The sequence below is a fragment of the Sus scrofa genome, chromosome 1 (genome assembly GCF_000003025.6).
Source record: "Sus scrofa isolate TJ Tabasco breed Duroc chromosome 1, Sscrofa11.1, whole genome shotgun sequence".
NCBI classification, from domain to species: domain Eukaryota; kingdom Metazoa; phylum Chordata; class Mammalia; order Artiodactyla; family Suidae; genus Sus; species Sus scrofa.
The window spans coordinates 21,330,186-21,344,561 of record NC_010443.5 but is presented as its reverse complement, the minus strand read 5'-3'; the positions used below and the strand labels follow the sequence as shown (position 1 = coordinate 21,344,561).

The window sequence follows — 14,376 nt, the reverse complement described above, 5'->3', positions numbered from 1 at the left end:
GGGACATTCCTAGGGACTGGAGACTGAGATCCATACCGGCTCCTCAGTCTCCCGGTTCTCAGACGGCTCCCCTTCATCCCTTCACTCTAATCACAAAGCCGCTGTCAGAGTGATTCTTCTGACATGCAAATACGCTCCCGTCACTTGGCTGTTTGGAATTCTTCAATGGTCCCATTAATTTCTGTCAATTGCAACCAAGAGTCCTGACTGATCCGCTGAAAGTTTTTAATCAGGAGAGCAATATGCTCAGGCTTTCGGGATAGAAAGAGACCTCAGACAGCAGGCGGACGGATTAGGCTTCTGCATTTATCCATCCTATACATTAAAATCAGTAAAGCAGCAATTCCTCGGGTGGGGGGGAGGGAAACGCAGAAAACAACTTTAAAACACTGTGGACAAAAAGACTAACTGAAGACTGAAGTGTCTCTGCAAAATGAAGTGTTCACAGGAAGCTCCAAATCCTCCCTGGATCCGAACTAGCAATAGTCTTACATACTCTGAGCAGAATATGAAAGGCAAACAGGAACCATTTTAGGGAAACAACAAAAAATGATGATTCCCTAATGTGGCTTTAATTTACATGTTGATTTTGTGTGTGTGTGTGTGTTTTATGAATCACTTCTAATTCCTGTGCTCAAACAAACAGGAAAATATTACCTTGGTAAATGCCACATAAGGGTTCAATTAAGTTATTCCCCAAATAAAGTATACTTTGTTATAACCATGTGGACCTCCTCACACTATTTTAAACACAGTGATATCGACATGTGCTTTACTTACTAATTGTAGCAATAATATTTAATGCTCTCCCATATTAAAGCCCCCAACTCCCTTCATCCCTACCTTCCTTCATTTTAATTTTTTGGTTGCTTAGGGAGTCAGGAAGTTAAAATAACACTATTTCTTAGATAGTAACTTTCCTTACCTAAACGTGGTACGACAATTGCTTTATTCTCCCTTATTCTTTTATTAGATGCGTACTTAACTTAATACTAGGTTGTGTTCCTACAGTTCGTTAAACAACGTGAACCAAATGATGGTGCCCTGCTAGATACAGTCTAAGAAAGATGGGCTGGTAGCATGGAAAGAGCCCTGGCTCTGGGGTCAGACGGCTCTAGGTCTGAATACCAGCTCTGCTCTTGCCAGGGAGGTAACCTTCGGCAAGTCCCCTTACTTCTGTTCATGACGACAGAGCTGCTGGAAGGTGATGCACTGCTTATGTACATGTGGAAGCACAATGGCTGGGGCAGAGTCTGAAGTTTATGTACACAGCAGATGTGGCCTGTCAATTAGTATCAAGAATGATTTTACACACATGAGGTATGTTCCCAATTAGGAAATATTAATAACCTGTTTCAGAAGACAATATATATGTAACAGAAAGAGTACAGATTATTGATTCACCCCAATAATCTTCCTTTAACTTAGATCATCATGACATAATTCCATTTTCTAACACGCAAAAGAAATTTCTAAGTATTTCCTGCCTGCTTCAAAGTTTTGTATGCCATGTACTAGAAAGATTTTTAAATTCTTAAGCAGTGTATCAATATTAGGAGCTGTGCTTTTAATGGCAATATCACATTTACCTGGAGAAAACAATTACAAATGGGCCTGGCATGAACTGGTCTTCCAGGTATCATGAAGTTGAACTAAATGAGATACAGAAGTGATTCTGGTATCTTTGGATTTTGCTAGAATTTTTCTTTTAAATGTGTGGGTTGGCAAGTGGATTAATTTCAATTAGAACCATTTGGAGAACAAGAATTTAAACATACACATCTAATATTCCCATCTCACTTTGGCCTTTCACCTGGGACAGCTGTGGATAGACTTTCTAGAAGTCAGTCCCAAGACAAAAGAAATTTGGAAGTGGGTTATCTAGTTTAAGGGAAAAAAAATTTCAAGTGTAAGATGGGATATAAGAAAACTTACAAAGAAGCCTGGAATAAAAAATACATGGCATATTACGGTCAAGGACATTTTGCAAAAAAAATATGTGGAGAGAGGCCAAGAGTTATGGTTAAGCAACACTGTTAGCACTAAAGCTCAAAGCAGGAGGAGGGTTCCTTTGGGGTGAAGAAGGCAACGGGCTTAACGAGAATACGTGTTACAGGAGAAAAACAACCAAAATGTTGGATATGAAACTTAAGGCTGGAACTGGGTGTCATTATTTTGAAACAGGCATTTAAAACAAACCATGGGCTCCAAATGTATGGTGGAAAAAAGTATGAGATAAAATTCTGAAAAATAAATGTTGAGGATCCTGTCAACCACGAGTTCCTTCAAATCTTGGGACAAACTTGGGCTCCCTCCACTGGACTTAGGGGCATGGTTTTTCCATAATTTTTGGAAATCGGGACAGACTATGTGCAAACTGAGAATCACCTCATATTATGATTTTAGAAGCATGACTTAGAGACTCTGATCGCAATATATACAACACACTAAATATGATTCTAAATGGAGAATCATACCCCTCAACCTCCCCTAGTATCAATCTGCTCTTTATTTGAAAACGTCTTTTTAAAATGTCAGGGAGGGAGATCACAAGTTTCGAGCAAACAAGTTATGATAAATAAAAGTCAATTGCATAATGCCCCTTATTTCTAAAGTTACATGAGTAAATATACCAATGACAGTTCTTAGCATGTTCTCTCAATTTTTCTTAAGAGTTAAAAAATAGGCTTTCATAGAGTTCTCTTGTGGTGCAGCCAGTGAAGGATCTGGTGGTATCACTGCAGCAGGATGGGTCACTGCTGTGGTGCAGGTCCAATCCCTGGCCTGAGGATGCCTACATGCCACAGGTGTGGCCAAAAAATAAAGAAAAACATAGGTGTTCATATCCCCCAGCCCTATTTTTTCCCTCAAGGTCTGAAGTTCTTCAAACCCAAATTCTCTGAGAGCAAGTGTTTTCTAGAATGTGATCCCCTCCACCGTGGAGGGTGGAAGGTGCTGGGGTGTGCTCTAACAACGGAAAACGAGAACACAGATCTGACTGGCCAGGGGCCAGCGGAATGGGCAGAAGTCAGAGCGCAGAGCAGAGCCACCCTTACCTTTCTAAGTCTGAAGTGCAGAGGGGTAGATGTGACATGAAACTGAGGCCACATCAGACGTGAGAGCAATCCTAGAAGAAGGAAAAAAAAAAAAAAAAAAGCAAAAAGTTAAGGCAAGAAAAAGGCATTGAGAAAAACCACACTGGCACCTTGTAAGCAGACATTTACACATAGAAGGTGAGTCCAGGAATGCCAGGATCATGCTCTCCATCCACGTGCCATTGTGCCATATTCCAACCTTCCAGAAACACCCCCATAAATTCTTACAGGATCTGTCGTTTGAGAGATGCAATGCTGTGACGAGGTGAGGGCAGGGGCCAGAACGCCTACATGCAAACCCAGGTGCCACCCGGAGCCACTCGGAACCCCACACCACTTGTTCAACAGCTCTCTGCCCTGGCTTCCTCACCTGTAGCACCAGAGCCAGTGATCCCAAGGATAGCATAAGAGCCTTTTGAGGACTGAATGAGTTAACGTGAGTCAAGGGCGCCTACGAAGCAAGGTGTATTCTGTGGGTTTCCAACTCTTTTCCAGAGACCCCAATGCAAGTGAAAAGATCTCAGAGCCTCATGAAGAAATCAGATGGCAATCAGAACCTTTCTTAAAAACTGTCGATTGAGAACACTATCCTTTTGCAAAAGGAAGCAAGGCCCCGAGTGGGGCCGTGGAGGTGGTGGGGAAGAGGATTCCGAAGAGCAAGGAAAAGACCATTAAAAGGCCAAAAACCAAACAGGCAAACAAAAACTAACTACCCCCCCACCCCAACGCCAAAAAAAAAAAAGAAAGAAAAAGAAAAAGAAACCTTTGCTTAACTCCATTTCCCTGCCCCCAAAGACAAGGCGACCACTCAGAGGACAGGCCCGAAGGACAGAATCTGTTGACAGTAAGCACGGCCGTCTTTCTTGTAATTCAATCTACCACGTAAAGAGGGTGTCTCCCTTTCGATGGCTAGTTAAGCCTGTATTAGGGCCGCTTGATTTGGTGGGTCTGGATGGACGGGAAGCTGTCTAAGAGGGAAATCTGTGGTATCTTTCTGCTCGGAAGTTTGCCTATGGAGGTAAACAGACACATAAACATAAAGACCTACTAGATGTCAACTGCCAAACCTTTTTGAGGGTCTGACCCTTAAATTACTTGCAGTTCTTCTCCTTGCACATGACAACAGTCTTCGAAAAGCACCCTTTTATGGAGGATCATGTAGTTGACATTATCTGGTTCCATAAACACAGAAACACAACTTTTAACGAACTGCAGTCCCTCCTTGGGCCTGTGTGCTGTCCTATCAATGTAGACAAGATATGCTTCGCCGCTTTTAAGCTGAAACATCAAACGGAAAAGCGGTGTGATTTCCTACTTCTCTCGGTCCACCCTCTACCCCTCCCGACTTTGGTATGATGTCACATGAAATTACTTCCAGAAACTGGGAGGATTGAGCAGCCAAGTTATAAAACTAGGCTTACAGCTTTCTTATCTACAAGTTAATACTTATGGGGGCGAGACTCTATCAATGATCAAGGCCATGGTAATTTCCCTGTTTTGTAAGAAATCTAAAATCTCAGCAGAATCACAACCTGCTGAGTCGACCACATCTGTATGACCCATACAAGCGCCTGTATCTCAATGAGATTGCTCACAACTCTGTAAACCCACGTTTTAAATGTTATCCCCACTTTTACTCAAACAGAAAACCAGATTTCTTTTAACACAGTCTTGAAGGTAAAAAAAAAAAAAATAAAACAAAAATAACACAGGGAATAAAAAATTAGCCACTTCCTGGACTTGTCCGCTTACCTACCTTTCCTCTGCTCACCCCCATTTTCTACAATTTTCCATTAGGATTTTAAGATGTTTTTTTCCCCTAAGAATGCTGACAGCTATTTCCCACTTAAAGCTCTGGGTTCAAAAAAGAAATTGGATTTAACTTGAGAATAACTCAGAAATTAGGCTTGTCCTAGGGTCCTGTGAAATCACAGGAATCAACATTTAGGATCAAAATCTCCCTTATACTTTTTCCCTGAGAAGTGAAGGTGTTTGCTTCCTTTGATAAGGGGTTCATAACCTACGGGGGTGGTAAATCTGATTAAAGATACTGTCAAAGGTTTTGTTTTATTTAACTTCACATCAGAGCATTAAATCGTGTAAAACGGAAGTTGATCCATCTCAATCATGAAACCTGGTCAAGCAAAAGTCGGCAAAACTCTACACAAGTTTTTTTTTTTTTTTCATCTCACTGAAACTATCCAAACACTGTGCTGAGATTTATTTTTTAAAGAGACTATTAGAGAAGAGCACTTGGATTTGAAAAGGACAATGCCATACACTTTCTATGCCTCCTGTTCAGAGAGTGATGGCCTGCCCAACAAACTTGCCACATCAAAAACCTGTTTAATAATTCTCCATAAAGGAACGATGTTTTACAAAGCTATAGCACCAATCAGGTAACAATAGATCAATCACGTTTTCCTAAAATGTAGTATTTGCGGTTGCAGCCTGGATAAGTAATTACATTCAAAGTAACGTACAAGGAGCTATCAATCCCCATTCATTCAGCACCCATTCACTGAGCCAAGAGCTTTGCTGGGCTTGGAGATATAAAAATGAATACGACACAGCTGCTTTACTTCCAGCTAAAAGAATACACCTAAACAAAGAGTTACAGGACAATGTGTTAAGTGCTATAATAGAGGTGTGCCCAAAGGGCTGAGGGCCAAAGGAAGAAGCTATAAATTCTTCCTGGGAAATCAAGCAAGTGAGGGGAGATGTAAACGGAGGTATGGTGATGTTTTCTTGTGATAAACTCGACTTTTCTTTACCGTGTTGTCAAAAGTGAGGCAGTAATTTTAAGATTTATGAACTGCGCCAACTGCAAGTGTTAAACCGGTCTGCAAGCTGGGTTCGCTTATGTCTGACACAGTCTTCTGACTCTAGTATCTCAAGAATAGACATTAAAAAAATAAATAAATAAATGGGTCATTTAATAGTCCCCCTCAACATACACAATCCAGAGCAGCACAGAGAGCCGGAGCGAGTGAAACCGAGACCCAAAGTTCAAAGATGTTTTGGAACCTGAGTGAGAGACACGTTCTAGAGACTCTGTGACAGCATATTAACAATGCTGATTTTAAGGATCATTTTTTTTTTTCCTTTTCTTCTTAAAGCAAAAGCATCACCTGACTGCATCATGGTTAACATTCGTCTTTCTCCACTTTTGTGTTTAAAAAACTGAGGGTGTTGAACCAACTTCTACTTAACATCATTTATTATGCATATCATATTCCTATTTATAACACAGTTGTGACAGAACCTCCATTGTTCATTACACACTAGCCCCAAACTTGAGTAATTCTAATGGAAGCATGAGAAACCACCGTCTCCTTTGGGGTGAATTTCCAAATTCCTCTGTGTTAAATTGAGGTCTAATTTTCCCTGTGCCTGGTTTTCACAAGAAGGTCCATTCCACCCCATGTGCTCCTTTTCAGCTGTCAATAAACAGAGGCAGTGAATTCCCCCAAGGCTTCACAAAGCTAGTTAGGCAGAGCCATTCATTCCTTCAGGAAAACAGGGCATTGATTTCAGCGAGTTCCCAGGGAGCAGCTGCAACAAAGAGATCAAAGGCCCACCTCTCTTTCCCTCCATTGCTTTCATCAGGCCAGGCCCAGACAAACAGCGACAGGTTCCCCGAGACAAGGAGAGGGCCCGGCAGACCACCTCATGGTTCAATTCAAATTCATCCGTTTCCTACATTCCAGTGACAGTCCAGAATGCTAACCATGACAAACCAGCACAATCACCCGGCATAATATACTGCTCGCTAGTTCATCCAAGGTCAGAGGGAGAAAACAAGCACCAAGGGAAGTCCTCCGCTTCCAGGGCCCACTGAGCCGCCGTGGCCCCCGACGTGCCATAAATAAACTTCGCCTGCTCGCTCTCCCTTTCTTTTTCCACCCCGCGATCCCACAAGCGACGGTCTCACTTCATCTGCGATTTCTTTCCTGTCACCTACCCAAACGACCGGGACACCCTCTTCTCCACGTAATGGTTCCAGGGGTGGTAGGAAGATGGCTCTAGGCCCTGCCCTTCTTCCCTCACACCCAATGAAGGATTACCACACAATGACCTTCGAGCTGTAAGTCCCGGGGCTTCCCTCAGGCCTCATCCCCAGCAAAGGCCATGCAACCTAAAGAGCGAGCCCCGGTTTTGCACAGAGATAAATCAGGTAGCTTTTTGATGTGAGCTAGGGAATCGCCGCAACCGGTAAGCCGAGCTTGTGAACGACAGTCTGTGGGTGACCGAGCTGTGCGTGTGTGTGTGTGTGTGTGTGTGTGTTTGCGGGTGTGAGGAGGGTTGGCGAGGGGGAGGGGAGAGCCAGAGCGGCCAGGGAAGAAAGCAGATTATCCTGATTGGTTACCTCTACTGAACACACAGATTTACAAGGTTTTCCAAAGTCTCCACTGCATTCCGAAAGGCTACTTGGACACCACGGTCATGAAAGGCGGTAACAAAATGTGGTCATTTCATTGTGCTCCACTCCATTTCTGCCACTAATCCTGAGTAAACACGGGAAAAGATGGGTTAAGTTTCAAAATTCCTTAACCAAAAAGAAAATAAACAATATTGGAATGAAAGGTATGGAGAACTCATTCCTTGACACAGAACATAACCTCCCCACGTGCCCGTCGGACGCGCTGTGGGACGGACCTGGGGGGTCCATTCATTGATTATTCATTTGAGGTCCTTTTAGGACCAGGGGCTGAACAGCCCTCAAGGTGAAGACTTTCAGGTTTCTCAAACTCGGACAGAAATACACTTAGAAAATACAGAACTCCCAACTGGGCAGGAAAGGTAGCAGAATTCTTGGTAGGCTCAGTGTGACAGTTATATTAGGAACCTCAAAGCTGACGCTGGCACTGATCCACTTTGGCCTCGCTGTCTCCCTACTCTTCCAAAATGGAGACAGAAACATCTGTGAAGAATTCCTTCACAAAGGATTGTGAAATAACCGTTCCTCAAAAACGGCGTACCTCATCGGAGAAAGCTCATCATCGGAGCAGAAGGTTCTTCTACATTAGATCGCGCTAATTCAATAGAGCTGCTCTGGAAACTCGCTACGTTTCTATAAATCAAATCATTTCTTAAAAGCACTCAGAGAATTTACTACTTGAAGAAAGGCTATGGCAAATGACGGAACACACTCATCAATTCATTTATATACCTTTCAAAAGCATTTACAAAGCACTTAGAAACATCAATTTCATCTTCACCGTAACCATCTGAGATAGGTGGTTTTATGAATTTCTATTTTTGAATGAGGAAAAAAGCCTCAAGAGAGGCAATAAATTGATTTGCCAAAGTCACAGAACAAATAAGTAGATGAGTCACGACTTTAAATACTGTTTCTAAATCCCATGCTGTTTCCACTAGCTACCATGCCTGCATATAATTATTTACTGATGTTCTCTCTCCATAATTATATTAAGTAAGTAATCATAACCCATTTCTAAGCCCAATGCACTCAACGGGTGATTTAAGGAGGTGCTGTAAGAGTATGGACTCTGGTGTCAGGTCCACATTCAAATGTTTGTGTCTCTTTTTTAGTAGTTTTGTAAACTAAGCAATTTCCAGAACCTCAGTTCCCTCATCTGTAAAAGAGGAACAACAAAACCTTCTTTCATGTGGTTTGTGAAGGATCAAATTAGATAACCTGTATAAAGCACCTAGAGCAGTGTTAGCATATAAGAAATGCTTGATAATGGTAGCTGTTATTATTGATGTTGAAAATCAAACCATATAAAACTTATTAAAAGGGAAAAAATGCTTCCTTTTTTCCAAAAAGACATAAAATTTAACTTTCAGCCTCTGGATTACATGATTCCCTCCAGCCCTAAAAATCTAGCACTCAAACTGAGGATTTTATAGGGCCAAGTAATAAACCAAAATTGAACTGTCATAGAATATAAGCTACTACATAAAATAGAAACATTAATTGTCTTTTTAAAAAAATAAACTAATTGAGGCAAATCCCTGGTTGCTATAAAGCAGCAATGTGGTTTTTCTGTACAATCAATTTTACTTCTTGCCATTTAATCATTTTAAGTAGAAATGTGTTGGTGCTAGGCAGAAATTCAGACTGCTGCCAAAGACAAAAATATTTATAGGAATATTTGTTGTATGTAGCTAGTGCTTTAAAAGTTTACGGAGAACTAATATACATCTTACTTCATTTGACCCTAATGCTACTCAACAGGAGAAAATGGATTAACTTTCTAGTACAAGAAAAGACTGCCAGTGGTGAATGGTAATAAACCTTATTTCTCACTCCTTGTCTCAATTTTCATAGTATGTTATTGACAGATAGTGGTACCAAGATGCTGAGTTCAGAATGCACTAAATACTGTGCGAAGACAGACAGGCCTCCAAGTCTGGGAGAGAGAAAAGGCTTTCGAGAGGAAGGGGCACTTATCCAACTTTTACCTAGTACACAAGCATGTCTAGAACATTCCCACTCTCCTTGAGCTTCCTGGGATTTGCTCTATTCTGAATACGTCGTTCAGCGATTTTATTGAGTTGTCCTTCACTACTTCTGCTGCTCGGCAGACTTAAATGGATCCCCCCTCAAAACATTTTTTAATCTGAGGCTTGATATGAAAAAAAAGGCAGAGAATGGGAGGCCACTGCTGTTTAACTAAACACCAAGTAAGTCTCCTTCTGATTCTACAGTTTTGTTATTTTTAAAATGACTGCTTATTCTTACATTGCACTAACTACTATATATAATACATCAGTTTAAATGTGCATGTTAATCTATGGCCTACCATCACTGAGAAATACTTTTTTCCATCACTACCATTTATGTCATATTAATGGCTGGGAAGAATTCTTAAGAAGGTCCAAGGAAGCACGTCTCACTAAAGAAACTCAGCCCATGGTTGTGGAAGTTTGATGGTTCTTTCTTTCCTATGAAGGGCTAAGAATTGACTTTTTATAACCACCGTTAATTGTCTCCTCCAACAACATGAAACAAACACGTTTTTTAAAAAAAGACATTCAGATATTTGAAGGTAATTTGAACAATCCCTCACCTTGAGCCATTAATTTGAGACTGTTCTTTCCTGATAAGAATGCTATCAGTTTCCCTCTAAGCACTGCTATAGTTGCATCCTAATTATTTGGAAATATGTTTCATTTTCATTCAGTTGAAAAAACTAACCAATTACTCGTTTATGTCATGTGGGTTTTCTGGTAAAATTCACCAGTGTGACCATTTGGGACTGAGTGTTTTCTTTGCTGCTAAATTTGTTATTGGTGGTGGTTTTGTTTGTTTTTCATACATGCTATTATTATGATTTCTTTAATAGATATAGGGCTGTTCAGGTAATCTATTTCTCCTTGAGTGAGTTTTGGTAGTTTGTATCTAAGAACGGGTACATTTCATCTGAGTTCTCAAATTGTGGGCAGAGGTTCTCATGAGCCCTGTAAAATCCATGAGGTCAGTAATTACAGCTCCTCTTTCCTTCCTGATATTGGTAATGTATGGCTTCTTTTCGTTAGTCTCGCTACAGGTTTATCATTTTATTAATCTTATTAAAAAAACTAGCTTTTTGTTTTGGTTTTCATATATCATTTTTGTATTTTCAATTCTGTTAACTTCTCTAATGTTTACTGCTTTCTTCTGGCTGCTTTAGGCTTAATTTGTTCTTCTCTCTCTAGTTTCATAAAGTTAGGTTATTGATTCTAGTTTTTTTCTAATATATGCATTTTAATGCTATAAGTTTCTAAGTACTCTTTTAGCTGGATCCACATATTTTTAGAGACTATATTTTCATTTTATTTTCAAGTGTTTGTAAATTCTTTGTGACATTTCTTTGATGCATGCATTATGTAGAAGTGTGTTCATTTCAAAATATTTGAGAATTTTCACACTATCTTTTTGTTATTAATTTCTATTTTAATTGTAGTCTGAGAATGTGTTTTGTATGACTGCCATTGTTTTAAATTTAAGGTATTCCATATGGCCTAGAATGTGCCCCTAGGTTATTTAAAAGTGTGTTGTTCAGTTAAATTTTTCCAGATTCCTTTCTGTTCTGATGTAATACCATTATGGTCAGAGAACATTCTTCATATGATTTAAATGCTTGTAAATTAATTGACTTGTTTTCTTATCTAGAATATGGTCTGTCCTGATAAAATGTTCTGGGTAGGCTTGAAAATAATGTGTATTCGTCTTTTGTTAAGTGTTCTATAACTGTCAATTAGCTAAAGTTGGTTGATAGCGCTGTTTAAGTCTTCTGCATCTCTTTTGGTTTGTTATCTCCTTAATGTATCTATTGAGAGAAGGGTATTGAAATCTGAGTATTCTTGTGGGGTGTTTATTTTTGCTTATATTAGGTACATAAACATTTAAGATGAATTTACCTTGATGAATTTACCTTTTTATCATTATAAAAGAACCCTCCTCTTTCTGTCTGGCAATATACTTTGTTCTCATTTCTACTTTTTCTGATATCAATATTGCCACTCTAGGCTTTTTTGAGATCTAGCGCTAAAATGTATATAATTTTCCATCCTTAGCTTATAATTTGTGTCTATATACATGATATGCATTTTTTGGTAGGCTGCATATAGTTACTTTAAAAAAGTTGAATCTGACATTATTTGCCTTTCAATGAAACTTTTTAGGCCATTTATATTTAATGTGTTTATTAATACAGTTAGGTTGAAATGTTGCATCTTGCTATTTATTTTGTATTTGTCCCATCTGTTCTCCATTCCCTTTTCCTTTTATTCCCTGCCTTCTTTTGAACTGATTTTTTTTTTCCTGATTTATCTCCTTTGGTTTATAACTTTTAAAATATACTTTAGTGGTTGACTTAGGGCTTACAGTTATATCCTTAACTTATTACAACATACTTTCAAGGGATATTGTATCTCTTATAGGTATAAAAACTTTTATATTTCAATTTTCCCCTCCTGACCTCTGTGCAATTATTGTCACACCTTTTGCATATTACAAACCTCCACTACATTGTCATTATTTTTGTTCAAACAATCATCTTTTTAAAAAAAATTTAAAACTTAAAAATCTTACGCATTTACCTAGGTAATTACCATTTCTGGTGCTCTTTATTTCTACTTGGTATTATTTTCCTTCTTCCTCAGGGCTTCCTTTAACATTTCCTGCAGTGTAGGTCTAATGGTGATAAATTACTTCATCTCTTCTATGTCTGAAAAAGTCTTTATTTCACTATATTTTTTGAAACATTTTTGCTAGTATAGATTTCAAGTTTGACAGTTTTTCATTAAAGACTCAGCTCCACTATTATCTGGCTTGCATTGCTTTTGATAAAAAGTCTGCCATCATTCTTTGTTCTGAATTTATATTTTTTCTTATCGGCCTTAAAAATCTTTGTCTTTATTATTAAAGTATTTGATTATGGTGTGCCTTGGTGTAATTTTTTTTTCTTTTTTTTGGGGGGGTACTTGCTAGGTATTTGTTGAGCTCCAGAGATTTGTGGGCTTATTGTTTTCATCAAATTTAGCAAACTTTCAGCCATTATTTTTTTTAAATGTTTTTTCTGTTCCCTCCCTCCTTTGGGACTCCAATTAGACACATTTTGCTGTTTAAAGTTATCCTACAGTTCACTGATGGCCTTTTTTTCCAGGCTTTGAGTAAGTGTCTGCATGTATTTTATTTTGTATAATTTCTATTGCTGTGTCTTCAACTTTTTTCTTTTGCAACTTTTCTTTCTCTAATGTCTTATCTGCTGTTAATCCTATCCAGTATATTTTTCACCTCAAAAAAACTTTTGTTGTCTCTAGAAGATAAATTTAGGTCATTTTATAGCTTTTGTGTATCTCTCCTTAACAAATTTAGGCTTCCTCTACTACCTTGAATATATGGAACTTGGTTATAACAATTGCTTTAATATTTTTGTTTATGTTTATTAAATTGTATTAAATGCCTTAAAATCTATTTATTAAATCTTTATGAAATCTGTTTCATTTCCATTTTTATTGATTTTCTCTTCACTGTTGAATTTTCCTGTTTCTTTGCATATCTGGTAAATTTTGACTGAACACTAGACCTTGCATAATTTATCTTGTTAGGTGCTGGATATATTGTGTTTCTTTAAATATTGTTGAGCTTGGTTCTGGGTTGGAGTTAAGCAGCTAGAAACAATTTGACCCTTTAAACTAGGAGTCTGCAAACTATGGTCCACAAGCCACATATGGCCCAGTCTAGTTCTATAAATAAAGTTTTATTAAAATACAGCCATCCCCATTCATTTACATATTATCTATGACAGCTTTAAGATTATATGTTCAGAGGTAAGTAGTTGCAGCAGAGGTCATATTGTCTGCAAAGCCCAAAGTGTTTTCCATCTGTCCCTTTACTAAAAAAAGCTTTATGATCCAACTTTAATGGCTTATTTTTTAAGATTTTTTTTTTTTTTTTTTTTTTTTTGTCTTTTGTCTTTTGTTGTTGTTGTTGTTGCTATTTCTTGGGCCGCTCCCGCGGCATATGGAGGTTCCCAGGCTAGGGGTTGAATCGGAGCTGTAGCCACCGGCCTAACACCAGAGCCACAGCAACACGGGATCCGAGCCGTGTTTGCAACCTACACCACAGCTCACGGCAACGCCAGATCGTTAACCCACTGAGCAAGGGCAGGGACCAAACCCCCAACCTCATGGTTCCTAGTCGGATTCATTAACCACTGCGCCACGACGGGAACTCCTGGATTCCCCTTTTTAAATTGTGGTCTTGGGCACATCATTTGTTTCCTTTTTCTCAAGGTTAATGGTCTTATGCCACTTGTCCAATATCCAAAAACCTTTATTTCATATATTTTATGAGTGTTATTTTTTGGGTTTATTTGTTTGTTTGATTTTTGTTTTTGCTAATGCAGGAGAATAAATCCAGTTCCTGTACCTACATCACAGCTAAAAAGTAATGGTGGAAGTCCCCTCAGAATGAATTTCCAATTCTTTAAATGTGCATTAGCGCTTTATATTCACCAACAAGTACTGACAAATTTACATTGTCTCATTCCATCCTTTCCGCATTGCTAAAATGTAGAAATTACTTAAAAGCTAAAAAAAATGCAAAAAAAATTAGTCTGGGGTCCATTACAGAGCAGCCCATGTCACCTAATCATTTTCTTTCCCATAAAATATATATAATTTTTCAAAATTTACTATACATAATGACATAAATAGTAAAAGATTGTCTTTTCTACAGAGCACACTGTTAAATAATTAGTAGTATCTCAAGCTTATAATTCTGAGCAATATAGGATTAAAGGATTAATAGTTACTTAATGTT

General features: G+C 38.7%; 1 protein-coding gene across 27 annotated transcripts in view; it reads right to left on the bottom strand.

The window, feature by feature from the left end:
* PLAGL1 (PLAG1 like zinc finger 1) overlaps positions 1 to 14,376 on the bottom strand; it is a 71,241-nt gene that overhangs the window by 26,509 nt on the left and 30,356 nt on the right. For 23 of the 27 annotated variants that reach the window (XM_021084039.1, XM_021084163.1, XM_021084053.1 and 20 more), the window contains one exon: positions 3,057 to 3,127. The gene's annotated coding sequence lies outside the window, so the exon portion shown is untranslated. Of the gene's footprint in view, positions 1 to 3,056; positions 3,128 to 3,465; positions 3,829 to 7,464; positions 7,604 to 14,376 lie in introns of those variants that run through there. The other 4 variants (XM_013984759.2, XM_013984767.2, XM_021084114.1 and 1 more) reach the window with 2 other exon arrangements.